Source organism: Scardinius erythrophthalmus (assembly GCF_964197995.2).
Source record: "Scardinius erythrophthalmus genome assembly, chromosome: 7".
Classification (NCBI taxonomy): Eukaryota; Metazoa; Chordata; class Actinopteri; order Cypriniformes; family Leuciscidae; genus Scardinius; species Scardinius erythrophthalmus.
Window position 1 is genome coordinate 11,389,862 of NC_138227.1, and position 14,159 is coordinate 11,404,020.

General features: G+C 37.7%; 1 protein-coding gene across 1 annotated transcript in view; it reads right to left on the reverse strand.

Moving 5' to 3' along the window:
* The window catches only part of cadm2b (cell adhesion molecule 2b), a gene marked incomplete at its 5' end in the record, with an annotated part of 235,263 nt that overhangs the window by 92,767 nt on the left and 128,337 nt on the right, over positions 1-14,159 (reverse strand). The gene's annotated exons all lie outside the window — the stretch shown is intronic.

The following is a 14,159-nucleotide window of genomic DNA, read 5'->3' on the forward strand; positions in this document are numbered from 1 at the left end:
ACTTTGGGAATTTTTGAAATAGATGCTGACTGAATCTTTAGCAAGTGCTTTCCAATTTTGTCCGCAATATGCATCAGATAGTCCGAAAACATCAGTCCGTTCAGAATAGCTATAGTCATCCAGATAACATGAAGCTCTTTCAGTAAGCAACTTTTCTTATCTTATGGAGTACAGCGTCAACAAATGTGTACAACAAATCTGTTTTGGACAACTCTGTCAATAATAATGTTTTTTATGGTTAAACTGCATCTCAGATGACATTAAATGCGTCTAAATCTTGTTTACAAGTCCTAAATATTATAAACGCATATTCTTCAGTGTCATCTTGATTTATTTGTTCTTGTATCAACAGCTTAAAATGTCATTTATAGCCGTTCCCCGTTTGACACTCTATGACAGAGACACCATGGTGTCTCACTACAAATGTAAACACATCACTACAACCTCAAACACAGCATCAGTGTCACATATAAAGTCACTGAAGCAGAAAAAGAACTACTTTAATTAATTTCAATGTTTATTTCTTCAGGACTGCCATATCAGACACAGGACTGTCATACAGCGGGTAAACACGGGTCTTTTGGGTCTGTCCTCAAATATAACCACCTTTTATTTGGCACATGGCTGGAGCTTTAGAAAATGCTTTGAAGTTAAGCTCCCGTTGCATGCTTCCCCGTGGAACATGGCATGCAGATAAGAAAGAAACGGCTTCCAAACTGCAGGTAACGGAGTATTCAACCTTCTGCAGTCCTTATCTGACACCTCCCCTGAGGAAAGACGACCCGTCAACACTGCACCTCGCGCTCACCCCTGACTTATGTCTACAACGCGGATGACATTGGCGGCTGTGTGTCCGTACACAAATAAACCATGTTTAAAAGTGCTGATGGGCCGAAGTGAAAAAGCTGTACTGCTTCCTTTGAGTTGTTGCATGTGAGTCAAGAACATGCTGTTGGAAAGACATTTTGATATTGTTGTGATGACCATGCATTACAAACTGCTGAGATAACAAACTACTGTGGCCCCAAAAATGTCAACAAACACAACTAGTATCCATAAGCACATGATGCTAAACAGTTTTCTGAGCCATTTTTGCAGGGTGGATGTATAAGGTCAGGTCTCCTCATGTTCGAACAGGTGAGTAACCACAGCTAGTTCCTCACATTAACTATGAACATGTTCCCTTAACATCTGACAAGTTATGTCATAGTTTTGAACAGCAGGGAAGGACGGGATAAGATGTGACTGGTCACACACCTGGTTTTAAGATGCGTTTTGGTCGATCGGATCACAAGTGAACGGCGCTAAATACAGGTGCAAATGGGGTCTAAAACGTTTTGAGCTTGTCCACTTTCGACCACTATACAAATACATTCGACCAGATTGCTTTTGTAGTGTAAACGCTCACGTGGTCATATGCATTCGAACAGCTCCAAAAGACACTCAGTGACAATTATCTCTGTTTCACGAGTTCACACATACATGAAATCGAATGTAGTAATTTATGCGTATTTGGCGTGCTGTTTGGGAGAGGGCTCCGAGCTCGGAATTTGGCCCGAACCCATATACTCCCCCCTTTTGACTGGTGAGGTGATGGGGTGGTGGAGGGATGCTGTGAAACTGTCATGGGACAGAGGTGAGTGAAGGCTATATTTATACTGGCTTCCTCTTGTGCTGATTGGTTGATTACCTGATTACCTGAATGTGCTCCTCCTGAACTTTGTTACATAAAACTTCATTAATTGATTGCTTATTATTATTTATCCTAATACTAGTGATGCAATATGGCCAGTTTTTATGCTTTTCAATTTTAACATCTAAATTAGTAAATGTTTCCATTTCCTTCCCATAATAATAAGTAATAATTAATAATAATAACATATAAAATTCATGTATAACTTTGATAAAAGGTTTTGATCCACTTCAAATGTTGACTAGTATATATACAGTATATATATATGTACATAGTCAACATTTGAAGTGGATATACCCGTTCTTGTTTTAGGATTAGGACTTGGACAACTTTGATGAACTTTTTTGATCCACTTCAAATGTTAACTACTGTGCGTATATATATATATATATATATATATATATATATATATATATATATATATATATATATATATATATATATATATATATATATATATTATATATGAAATATATAAATTGAATTTTTGCCTTTTATTATTATTATCCCTTTTCTGTTACACAGATAAAATTAGAGCATACAAGGTTGGAATGACTTGTGTGAATAATGATGTGATTTGGTGAACTATTTCTTTACCCTCTAACCCAGTCATAATAAACCTCGTCCTCTTCTTGAAATGCCTGGTTCTTCGTTAATTTGTTTTTTTATTGCACAGCAAAATCCAGCCCAGCGTTGAATGACCCACATGCAGCAGGTACATGGGGTCTCTTGGCCCGAAGAATGGCGAGTTCAGTCCATCTCTTTTCATGTTTCGAGCCGTCTCATGTCATTGTGACCTTCTCAAAGTCAGTGCCCTAAATCGGTTTTCATCCGTGTAAGCTGTGACCTTTCCAGCTTGGAGGCTTTTAGCCTTACCTGCAGCACCACACAGCTCCACCACCTGCTCCAAGAGCACAGTCTGACAGAGAGCTAATGCTTCAGAGATCAACCAATCTCATTCGCATCCTCCACGCCAGTCCATGGCATTTGTGTATTCAACCTTCTGAAATTCAACTTCAATAAGCAAGAGGGATGTTATGACACCTCATGATATGATATGATGACATGTACAGCTGTGTGATATCACTCTGGTCTGCTGCTAGCATTTTAGAAGCTATTAGTTTTGCTCTTTTTTTTTTAGGGGATGGTAGAAAATGGAAAATATTCAGTTGTGGTAGACAGTAGAGATGCGCGGTTTGCGGTTACAGCCGCGGACTCCGCGGATAAACCGCGGATCGGGCGGATGACGTGACGAAAAATAATATTTTAATTAAATTCGGGTGGGTGGCGGGCGGTTGAACCAATCAAATGAAAAATATATGCAGCGCCTTGCATCGCCCAATCAGCGGATGGCGGACGGATGATGAGTTTTGTGATGCAGCTGCGGATGAAATAATAGCCCATCCGCGCATCTCTAGTAGAAAGATAGGATGGATAGACAGACAGACGGACGGATGGACAGACAATCAGATGATCGAACGAAAGATAGATAGAGAGATAGATGAACGATAGATAGATAGATAGACAGACAGACAGACTATCAAATGAGTTAAAGATAGATAGACAGACAGACAGACAGACAGACAGATAAATAGATGATTGAACGAACGAACAATAGATAGATACTATAAGAAAGAGACAGACAGACAGACAGACAGACAGATGATAGATAGAATGACAGACAGATAGATAGATGATCGAAAGAACGAACAATAGATAGATACTATAAGAAATAGATTGACAGACAGACAGAACAATAGAAAGATAGACATATATAGACAGACAATCAAATGATTGAACGAACAAACGAACAATAGATAGATGAACGAATGAACGATAGATAGAAAGACAGACAGACGATCAAATGAGTGACCGATAGATAGATAGATAGACAGACAGACAGACAGATAGATAGATAGATGATCGAACAAATGAACAATAGATTGATACTTTAAGAAAGAGACAGACAGACAGACAGTTGGAATGAATGAATGAATGAATGAATGAATGAATGAATGAATGATAGATAGATAGATAGATAGATAGATAGATAGATAGATAGATAGATAGATAGATAGATAGATAGATAGATGATCGAACAAATGAACAATAGATTGATACTTTAAGAAAGAGACAGACAGACAGACAGTTGGAATGAATGAATGCATGAACGAATGAACAAATGAATGAATGAATGAATGAATGAATGAATGAATGAATGAATGAATGAATGAATGATAGATAGATAGATAGATAGATAGATAGATAGATAGATAGATAGATAGATAGATAGATAGATAGATAGATAGATAGATAGATAGATAGATAGATAGATAGATAGACCATTTCAGCCCGTTCTCATCCTAGGGCGTCATATATTGACGCTCTTGACATTTCGTCGACATCGAACGCACATGGCACCCTTTAGCGTCAATATGAGAAGCAGATAGAAATGGGCCAGAAGGCGCCTCCTAGCGGTCTAACCCTAACCCTACCCCAGACCTAAACCTACCCATAACCGAACAAAGCTCTGTACGTCTCATATTGACGCTAAAGGGTGCCATGTGCGTTCAATGTAGACGAAATGTCAAAAGCGTCAGTATTATGATGCCCAAGGATGAGAATGCGTTGACCATTTTAACAGGGAAAGGTAACAGAAAATATTGTGCTATAGCATAACACACACACAAAAATGCTTGAAGCAAATGAACAGATTGATTTGATTAACACAGCGCAGCAGGAAACCAATCAGTATGCCAGTGTTGTTATTAAGGACGGAAGTGGATGTGTTTGTACACAAGTCCAGAAATACTGCAATTAGCAAAGCACAGAAAACAATTATAGCATAATAGTTTAGATTACTGGTAATAATGGCTAACACATCTCTGCATAGTATATAATAAAAGAAGTGATGCCACATTGCAGAGAATGAAACAATTTTATCTTGAGTACTATAACTGATGCTCTCAACGCATTTGCTCTGTCTCAAAGGTAAACCAGTTTGCTGCCTGTGTCTAGATTTCTTTTGTTTACTTGAATTATATCAAAAATAGTATAATAGCAATTTCTTATGGAGCTCTATCCTCAAAACAGGGTGGGTATGTACAGTAATTACTCACATATTGTTGTGAAAAGGGTCAATAATAAATAATGATGTCCAAGAATGAAAAATAATTAAAAAATGTAGTTTACAAAGCCAAATTCTTATAAATGTAATTTGTGTATTCAGGTTGCTCTTATGTTTTAACAAACCAATTTTAACAAAAAATACTCAATCAGTCTAAAAATCAATGTACCTATCAACTAAACAATAACAACAAATTGTATTTAATTTACACCTTGAATACACGTGAGTTTCTTCTTGAATCATGAATATCATTTTTTCTTTGAGATATACCATTTAACAACCTGTCATAAAATGTCAAATTATGTGGTATTGTTTTTTCTAACACACAATCATGAGGGTCTACTGTGATATAATTTCACGTTTATGGATTTCTTGTCACATGACAACAAATTAACTTCCTGCAAATTGCCTACACCAAACTAACTTTGATATGGTAAGCTTTTTTCTTCCTAATCAACTACTTTTTAAAGTACTTTTATATCCACAATAATTTCCATTTTTTACAATCCTAGGACAGTTGCACCACCTTGACTTTTATTACTTTATGCAATTAATTTTAGTTCAGTCATTATCTGTGTGAACTGCATTTCGGAATAAATGAATAGATCCATCAACCAAAAATGAGTTATATAATTTACTCGAAGATCAATATTAAAAAGCACCCAAAATGCACATAAAGGAATGACAAGTTTCCACCACATCTCTTTTGTTCATCATGATATTTTGTTTCCTGCTCTTTCTTTTTCTATTTTGACCAACAAAGATGTTGTTTCAAGCCGAAGTAACATGACTTCCACTGCCGACAGCATATCAGATTCCAAACGTGATCGCAGCGCTCCATCGCTCATGTTTGGATGTGCACAATCGCTTATGCTTTGATACAGCGTCAGCCATAAATCTCCCATTTAATTTTCCTCAGAGAGACAAAATCAGAAAAATGGTCAAAAGACACATTCGTAGGTCAGTTTTCATGAAACAGATTAAACCGAGTACCAGAGCAAACAGCAAATTCATTGTAGAAACACTATTGACAGTGCAATTTAATCCAGGACTAAGATTAATCTGTGTCTGGGAAACCGGCCCTCACAAGTTCATGCACTGATGTGGACGTGTAGAGCAGACCGGCTCTTTCCCGGTGGGGTTTCTAGACAAACAATTTCTTATGTCATGCTTCCGTGAACACACATCTAATATGTACTCTTGGCATACACTGCTGGCTGCAAACACATTGAAAGGCAACCAGTGTTGATTCCACTGGGACGGAGGTTTTGGGGGGGAAAGTGAGCTGGGCCAAGTCCAAATTCAGGTGTAAGCACTTTTTTGCAGGTAGTTTTCTGATTTTTTTCTTTTTTTTTTCTTTTGCGGAGGTGATTTATTTTGAGTACAAAAAGAACAGAGGCTATGTATAGGAGCAGTCTGAAGCATGCTCTTACATAAATGCCCTGTAGGGATAAAAGTCCTACACTAAACTGCAGATTCTTGTGCTGCTGTGGATTGAAAGCTGATCCGTGTTATTTTAGGAGCAAAGTCATTTCATGGGGTTTGTCAAGTAAAATCTAAGGGTGTGTTCACACTTGAATTTGGTTCGCTTGGTTCGTTTGTGTATTGCCCTAACACAATTGAAAATACCCTGAAATGTTTGAAAAAATTTGCATTTTTGATGATTTATTGTGATGTTAGAAGTAACAGTTTTGAAAATTTACCAATTGCTTGTGAAAATTGCGCCAAACAATTGAAAATACTAATAAACAGTAAATTAGGAGTTTATTGAGGCAAAAGTTCAGAGGTGTCAAAAGAATTCACATTCATTACTCAGGTAGAAGTATAGATAGGGTTTAAAAAGACTTTGTAGAAGTTGAAGTATCAACTCAAGCTTTTTACTCAAGTAAAAGTATAAAAAATAATTATTTCAAAACGATTATATAGAGTATAAAAGTACTCTCACTCTCTCTCTCTCTCTCTCTCTCTCTCTCTCTCTGAATCAATATTTGACGCGGTTTGCCCCGATTTCTCACTCGCTCACCTGACGCGATTTGCACCGATTACTCCCTCGCTTACCTGACGCAATTTCCCACGATTTCTTCCTCGCTTACTGCATCTAGGTTTCCTTCGGAGGACTTTTGGCGCTGCGCACAAACAAATGTGACTACAGCCTCTCACAAGTTAGAAAGACACCACAACGCCAATCAGTTTAGCGATGTGTATTCAGGAGGCGGGAGTCAGGTCTAAACCGTTTGTGTCATTGGCCAATATATATATTTTTTTTTACGTCGACAAGCCGAAATTAAATAGGAGTAACGAGGCTATTTTTAAAATGTAAGGAGTAGAAAGTACAGATAATTGCGTCAAAATGTAGTAGAAGTAAAAAGTCGTCTGAAAAATAATTACTCCAGTAAAGTATAGATACCCCAAATTTCTACTTAAGTAAGGTAACAAAGTATTTGTACTTCGTTACTTGACACCTCTGCAAAAGTTGTAGTTAACAGCGAATTTGTTCCAGGCAGCTTTCTGTGTGTGCTCTTCGCTAAACGCGAATTGGCTTCTGATACGCTCTTAAACACGTACACAGTGATGAGTGTTTACGTAAACATATGTAAACTTGAACGTACACAGTTGAGAAAGAAAACGCGTGTGTAACAGTGTATTGGATCTGTGCATTAGTTCTCAAAGTGACAGCAGCTTAATAAACCTGACACCCTGGAAATCCAGAGTTCTCGCGAGAGCACAAGTTGAATTTGCTCAGCGAGTTACTCTGGTGTCGAGTAATGATGCTCATTAAATATGCCCCTCGATCTGAGCTGCACCAATCACATCGGGTTATCTGATATAGGCGGGCCAGAGGCGAGCTAAACAGAAGACGACAGCGCTGTGATGTCGTAGTCATCAGTAAACATTGTAAGATGGCTATGGATGAATAACAGTTGTTTGAAACGGCTTTGGCCACTATAATGAACGAGTTAGACTTGGCTTTTTATCTAAAACAGGAACAGAAGACGCCGCTCGGATCGTTCCTTTGCAAGAAGGACATTTTTGCTGTTTTGCCGGCCGGATACGGTAAGAGTATAATATACCAGTTAGCTCCGCTGGTAGCTAAGCGTATGGGGCTTGTTGTGATTGGTCGTAGTGTTATCCAATTGCGTGCAGTGAGATTTTCAAATGCATGCTTGGTGCCGCCCCTCGAGCTGGGCGATTTTCATTAGTCGACGCCAGACCGTTAATCTTTCAGATTTAGGTCTGGATTTCCAGGCTATAAACCTGATGCAGTCTGTCATTAATGATAATCAACAACAAATGACAAAAGGAAAATCACTCCCTGATTTTGACTGGATAACTTCTTTTAATAAGGATTCATCTGTATTTAGTAAGATTATGAGGTGTTATTTTACATTATTAAAATTGTTATAGGCTATTACTTATCTGAATGCCACTGTTAGTACATCTTCCTGAAAAACTTAAAACAAACACTGTTTATTTAATTTGTATTTTCAATCTGTTAATTTGTCCACTTGTAATTAGTTTATTTGGTCTTATTGTATTGCTGACTGTTTACTTTATTTTGAGGAACTTTTTTTTTTACATTAGTTAACCTTGTATTAGTTTTTGCTGAAGTATCGTTAATTGTGAAATTTCACTGATATTTAAAATCACTCATATCATGAAATAAGACTTTTAGCAGTTATACATAAAAGCACCATAAGTACTCAACAATATATATTTTTTTATCTAAAGAACAGACTAAAATTTAAGCCATTACTAACCAAAACTCTTCCCTAATGCACTTGTACTGATTCAAACTTGAAAAGTTAGTGACTTGACATGAACCAATGACACCAGTGACATCAAACCCATGACAAAATTGTAATATTTATGCACCCTAGCCATTAAACATGGAAAAGAAGTGGTTTATAACTTGACACTTTATTATGTTGCGCCTGGTTATTTATTAATTTATTTTATATAGTTTGTCCAGGGGTCAGCAATGACTACCTCCACTCCTCCAATTAGCATGCCAGATGACAGCAAGGTGAAAAGGTGAGATCGGCCTTTCTAAAGTCGTTCTTAAAATTCAACGCTTTCCACAGTGAGTCTCAGCTCTGGAAGCGCAAACATTAAACACAGACAAAGACAAAAAAGGAAACTCATCAAGACGACACTGAAATTGAAAGAGCAAGAGTTCAGGAAACTCATCAAGTTTAACTCAAACAAGGTCAACGTAACGCTTCACTCCCCAAAAAAATGACACCAGCCTCTATTCTCGTTTGGCTAGCGGGCGGATTCAGGTGAGTCTCAAGGTCGCCCGTTTAATGATCAAACCCCACTGAGTGCAAGAAGATGTGTCTGCAAGTGAGCCAACATACACAGCATCTGAAAACAACCGTTATTATTTGGCCCTGTGCGAGGAGACTCGGTCCTGCTGACATCGGCGGCCCATGGGCTCAGACGCATAGCAACCACTTAACTGGGTTCTGGGAATCCAAGGCAACTGCACGCCTCGCTAACACCCCTGTTGACAGGGCGATTCCCAATAACTCAATTTCCGGCCCAGTAATTTACTCCCGGTCCCTAGTGCCTCCTCCGCTCAAAACAGCCGATATATCGCCCAAACAAGGACTGACAACTTTTTTGTTTACATAGGCCTCTTTATTTGCTGTCGTGAATATTTATGAATGTCCTGCGGGGGGTCAGTCACGCTAAATTACCGTGGGTTCTTATAAGTGCGCAGAAGCGGGGATCTTAAGTGCTTGTTTAGCTCACTTGTGGTCCAGAGAGAGAGCTAAATTCAAGCGTTCGGCGCCCACGTCCCCTCCAAACAAAAGCATTTGTCTTTTAATGTTTCACACACATTCTTATGGGTTCTAACGGATTTTTCTCCACTCCGAGCGCTTGTCTCAGATCCTACCAGTTGCGGTCATCAATTACAATCTGGAGATAAATTACCGAGAGACGGCAAGGCTGCACTTACGCCGCAATTCGAGATATAGGAATGAAGCCAGAGATTCAAGGTCAATAAAAATCCCAGTGCTGCTGGGATCCGAGCGGCTCGTGAAAGATACATGTTGACAGCTAACAATTACAACCGCCGTGCAACCAATACAGTGAAGTGTCAAGCCGCGTCAGTCAGTTTGTGACGGATGCAAGCCTTCACGTTTTTTCCGTATGCTACAAATAAAATAAAGGCAAGTTTAGAAGTGGACTGTCACATTATTGTCTGTTCCCAAAGAGATGAACTACCATTCGCATCAGTTAGGTAATCTGTCTATTATCAATTTATCTTTTTAAAAAGGTGTCAAAATTGTGGCTTAGCGCTTCACACACATGCTCCGTCACACTGAGAAATGTTGCTCTGACACAAGATGTGTGTTTGATTCGGTCTCACATATTTCTTGATCCCCTATAATAATAATAATAAAAAAAGATTACATTTAATCTTGAAAATTGTATTATCCTGTTATGCAGCTCCTGCTCAAGCATTTAAACTTGAATCATTATTTTATTCAACACAATTAATTCATTTTTATTAATAAACCTTTTTATTAAAATAAATAAATAAATAAATAAAGCCTTTGTTTAATGAGGGACTGAGAGTTAACTTAAATCAGGCTTTCAAAGTGAAGTTAGTTAAAAAAAATAAAATTATCTTTTGATATTAGGATTTCAGATTCTGTAATTTTTCAAAACCGATGGAATGTTTTAAAGTGAAAAAAAAAATGCAAGTAATACCACAAAACATCACAGAATGAAATAAATTCATTGCTAATCCATTGCGGATGCCTGTGCTGCTTTTTTCCACCAAAAATATGTCATTATATAATAAATAAATATATTTGATGAGAGAGAAAAAATACCTGGAATTTTCTAAATAAATAATCTTTTTATGTTAGGAGTTAGTGTAGCACCCACATGGCAAAACCAGCAACAAAATGAAAATATTTCAAATATTTAGTACAGTAAGCATTCACCCCAAATGTGTAGTGTACTTAATTGTGATATGATAGACAATAAATATCCCTTCCATCTTTAAAATCCAACGAAAACATAAAAGAGTGAACACAACAGTGTGTGTTTGTGTTTTGATTTCAAGTGCATCTTGAAAACTTGAGTGTGTGCATCTGCGCTGCGTTTCAAAAGAGCTACCGGTGTACCTTCACCTTCCCATCATCCCTTAACCAGGACCCCAGCGCACTTGTCACCAGGCGAGTCTTTCAGCATCCCTACTTGACTGTGCGAGTGCCCTGAGGGAGAAATCCTCTCGGAATGAGAAGAGGCTGTTTTTAATGGCTCAGAGCGCTTAGCATGGCAGCAGATGGGAGTCCAGTTGGCACGGCTCTCATTATTGGAGCTTGAAGCCATCCTCCGTCCCACCACCACCTGTCCAGCAGGTCTAATGCCACCCCAGCACCTGGCCAAACCATTACATGTTATGATCAGGGATCAAGATGGGCGGCATCGCAACTTCTTGCTTCATTTGTCTGATCACTGGAGAGAGAAAAGCACTAATGGCGGCATATGCAGTCACCTTACTGAAGAGTGATGTTTTTTTAGCCGTAAGACTTCTTCGCCAAAGTTTTGCTTTCTTGCATCATGCTTATGATATCAAGCACGAATCCTCAAAGACCCAAATATGTCTAACGCACAGATGGGGATAAAAACGGACAGCTCCAACTGTGAAATTTCTCGAAACATCAGACTGAACACATAAATCACGTCTAACAGTGATTTTATGCCCTGTGACTGGACATCATATCATCAGACGGTTGAGTTTGATCATTCGTTAGAGCTCACTGGGGTTAGTAACAGCTGATTCCAGCGATTTCTTCGAAAACTCGCAGACTCTGAAATGAGGCACTTTTTAAAAAGCTGACAATGCCCATCCAGCATCCAGCGTAATTACCTCCTCATTTAGATCACTAAACAGTCCTGGAAAAAAGCCAGACTTTCTCTCTGTCACTTAAATATACTTTCCACTTCTTGTCTGCTTTAAAGTTTTCGGAGCTGAATGGCATTTAAGGGCCGTTGGCTCACAGGGACCCAAGTTCGAATCCTTTAAATAAAGGCAATGTCACAAAATCCATTTCCTTGGTGTTTGCCTTGTTAGCCAAAGGGTCAATAAGCAGGCTATTCTCTTAATTTATGTAAAAAATATATATAATTAAACAATTTAGACATGACTTCAATACAAATGTGGTTTGCATGTATTATATTTTTGAATTACAAATTACTTTTGAAATTTGTATATAACTGTCATGAAATTATCCTTGAAAAAATATGTTAAAATATTTATGATATTTAAAAAAATATATTAATACATGCTATTTATCAGAAAATAAGATCATCATATAGTCAGAAAATCATGATATTTGTAAAATAAATTAAAATTATACAAAAATTCAAAAAAATAAATAAATAATAATAATAATAATAAAATAAAGCAATATCATCCAAAAGTTTGGAGTCAGTAAGTTGTTTTATATTTTTGAAAAAAGTTTCTTATACTCAGCATAAGAATATAACTCAGCATATAACTGTATTATTTGAATATATTTTAAAGGTCCCATTGCATGAAAATTTCACTTTATGAGGTTTTTTAACCTTAATATGAGTTTCCCTAGCCTGCCTATGGTCCACCCCTGGCTAGACGTTTTGATGGGTGTAAACCAAGCCCTGTTTATTTTTGAGAAAATGAAAGCTCAGACGGGCGAATCTAGAAATCTTCCACTTATGTCGTCATAAGGGGAAAGGTTACCTCCCCTTTCTCTTCTTTGCCCGCAAAAATAATTTGGCCCGCCCATGAGAAAATGAGCTGCGCGAGCCCAATCCCTTTCCAATCGCCCAAGCTGTCAATCACACAGCACGAGTTTATCTGGACGCTTGCCAAAACTCGTTATGAAATCAATGACGCTGTTACACTGCACAACGAAGCTGTTACTGTACTTACCTCATGTTTGCATTGGTGAAATCATTAGTGAGAGTGCAGAAACTGCGTTGCAATGATACGATCTTCATTCACGCGATCAACAGGCTGTCATCTGTTCAATGCTCATCAACCTTTTATGTGATGGGAATAGATCTAAATGCTTAAAAAACTTCTCACGATCCGTTAATCCCGATAGCTGTAATAGTAAAAACGTATAATAGCTGTAATAGTAAAAGTTTTCGAGAGAGTTCCACATGTAATGCTAGATATTTCATATGCAAGCATGTCAGCCAATCGCAGCAGTGGGCGTTTACAATGAAGTCTCACAGCAGACACGCCCCTTCAAACAGAGCGTTCAAATCAGAGGCTAAAATCAGGCTAGGAAATATGCCTTTTATTTCTAAATTATAACAACCTTTGATCTAAAAAACTTACTAACATTATAATGGCACCCCAGGAAACATTCTAAAATAATAAAACAATCCATGCAATGGGACCTTTAAAATGTCATTTATTCCTGTGATGTCACAGCTGAATTTTCAGCATCATTACTCTAGTCTTCAGTGTCACATGATCCTTCAGAAATCATTCTAACATGCTGATTTGCTGCTAAAGAAACGTTATTATTATCAATGCTGAAAACAGCTGTGCTACTTCTTGCTGAATAAAAGCATTCATTTCTTTTCTTTTCTTAAACTTTACCCCAAAAGTTTTTCCTTTTCATTATCTCAGACATCCTTCTAGCTGAATTTAATTGGAACAGAATTCTGATTTCCATCAAGAGCTCCATCAGCAGAAATGAAGGTCTGTCCCTTAAAGCTCATTGTTGCTGATGTCATCATAACCACAGGACTGTGTTTGTGAGTTAAAGGACATCTGAGGAAAATATTGTTTTTTTTTCCCTGTGTGTCTCCAGGGATTAGCCACTATATAAGAGATGCATATCTTATAGTTGGAGACACAATGAAAATAATGCATTGGGCATTTATCCAATAAACAAGAACAACACAAAACAAATTGAGATGAATGATGCAATTTCTTTCTCAGCCCCTTTAGGCATGGAAGTTCCTTTACTTAATTAGATGCTTAACATACGCCACTTGCGAATATACCCAATGTATTTACACAATGTATACTACGCTTTGCATTCAGATTGGTTTGAGAAAATAAGTACAGCCGGAAGCTTCTTTGAGCTGAATATATATATATATATATATATATCTATATATATAGAGAGAGAGATATATATATCTTGTAAAGTGCAAACCTTAACATTCAGTTTATTACAGAAGGGCCGTATGATGCAACGACTGCGACAGTGGTGCAAACCATCTTCATCCATCATAAGTAATCTTCCGCTTTTTTGCCCAGATTTTGGGTGATATCCGGTGCCGAGAACAAACAGCCCATCTGTCACAAAGACT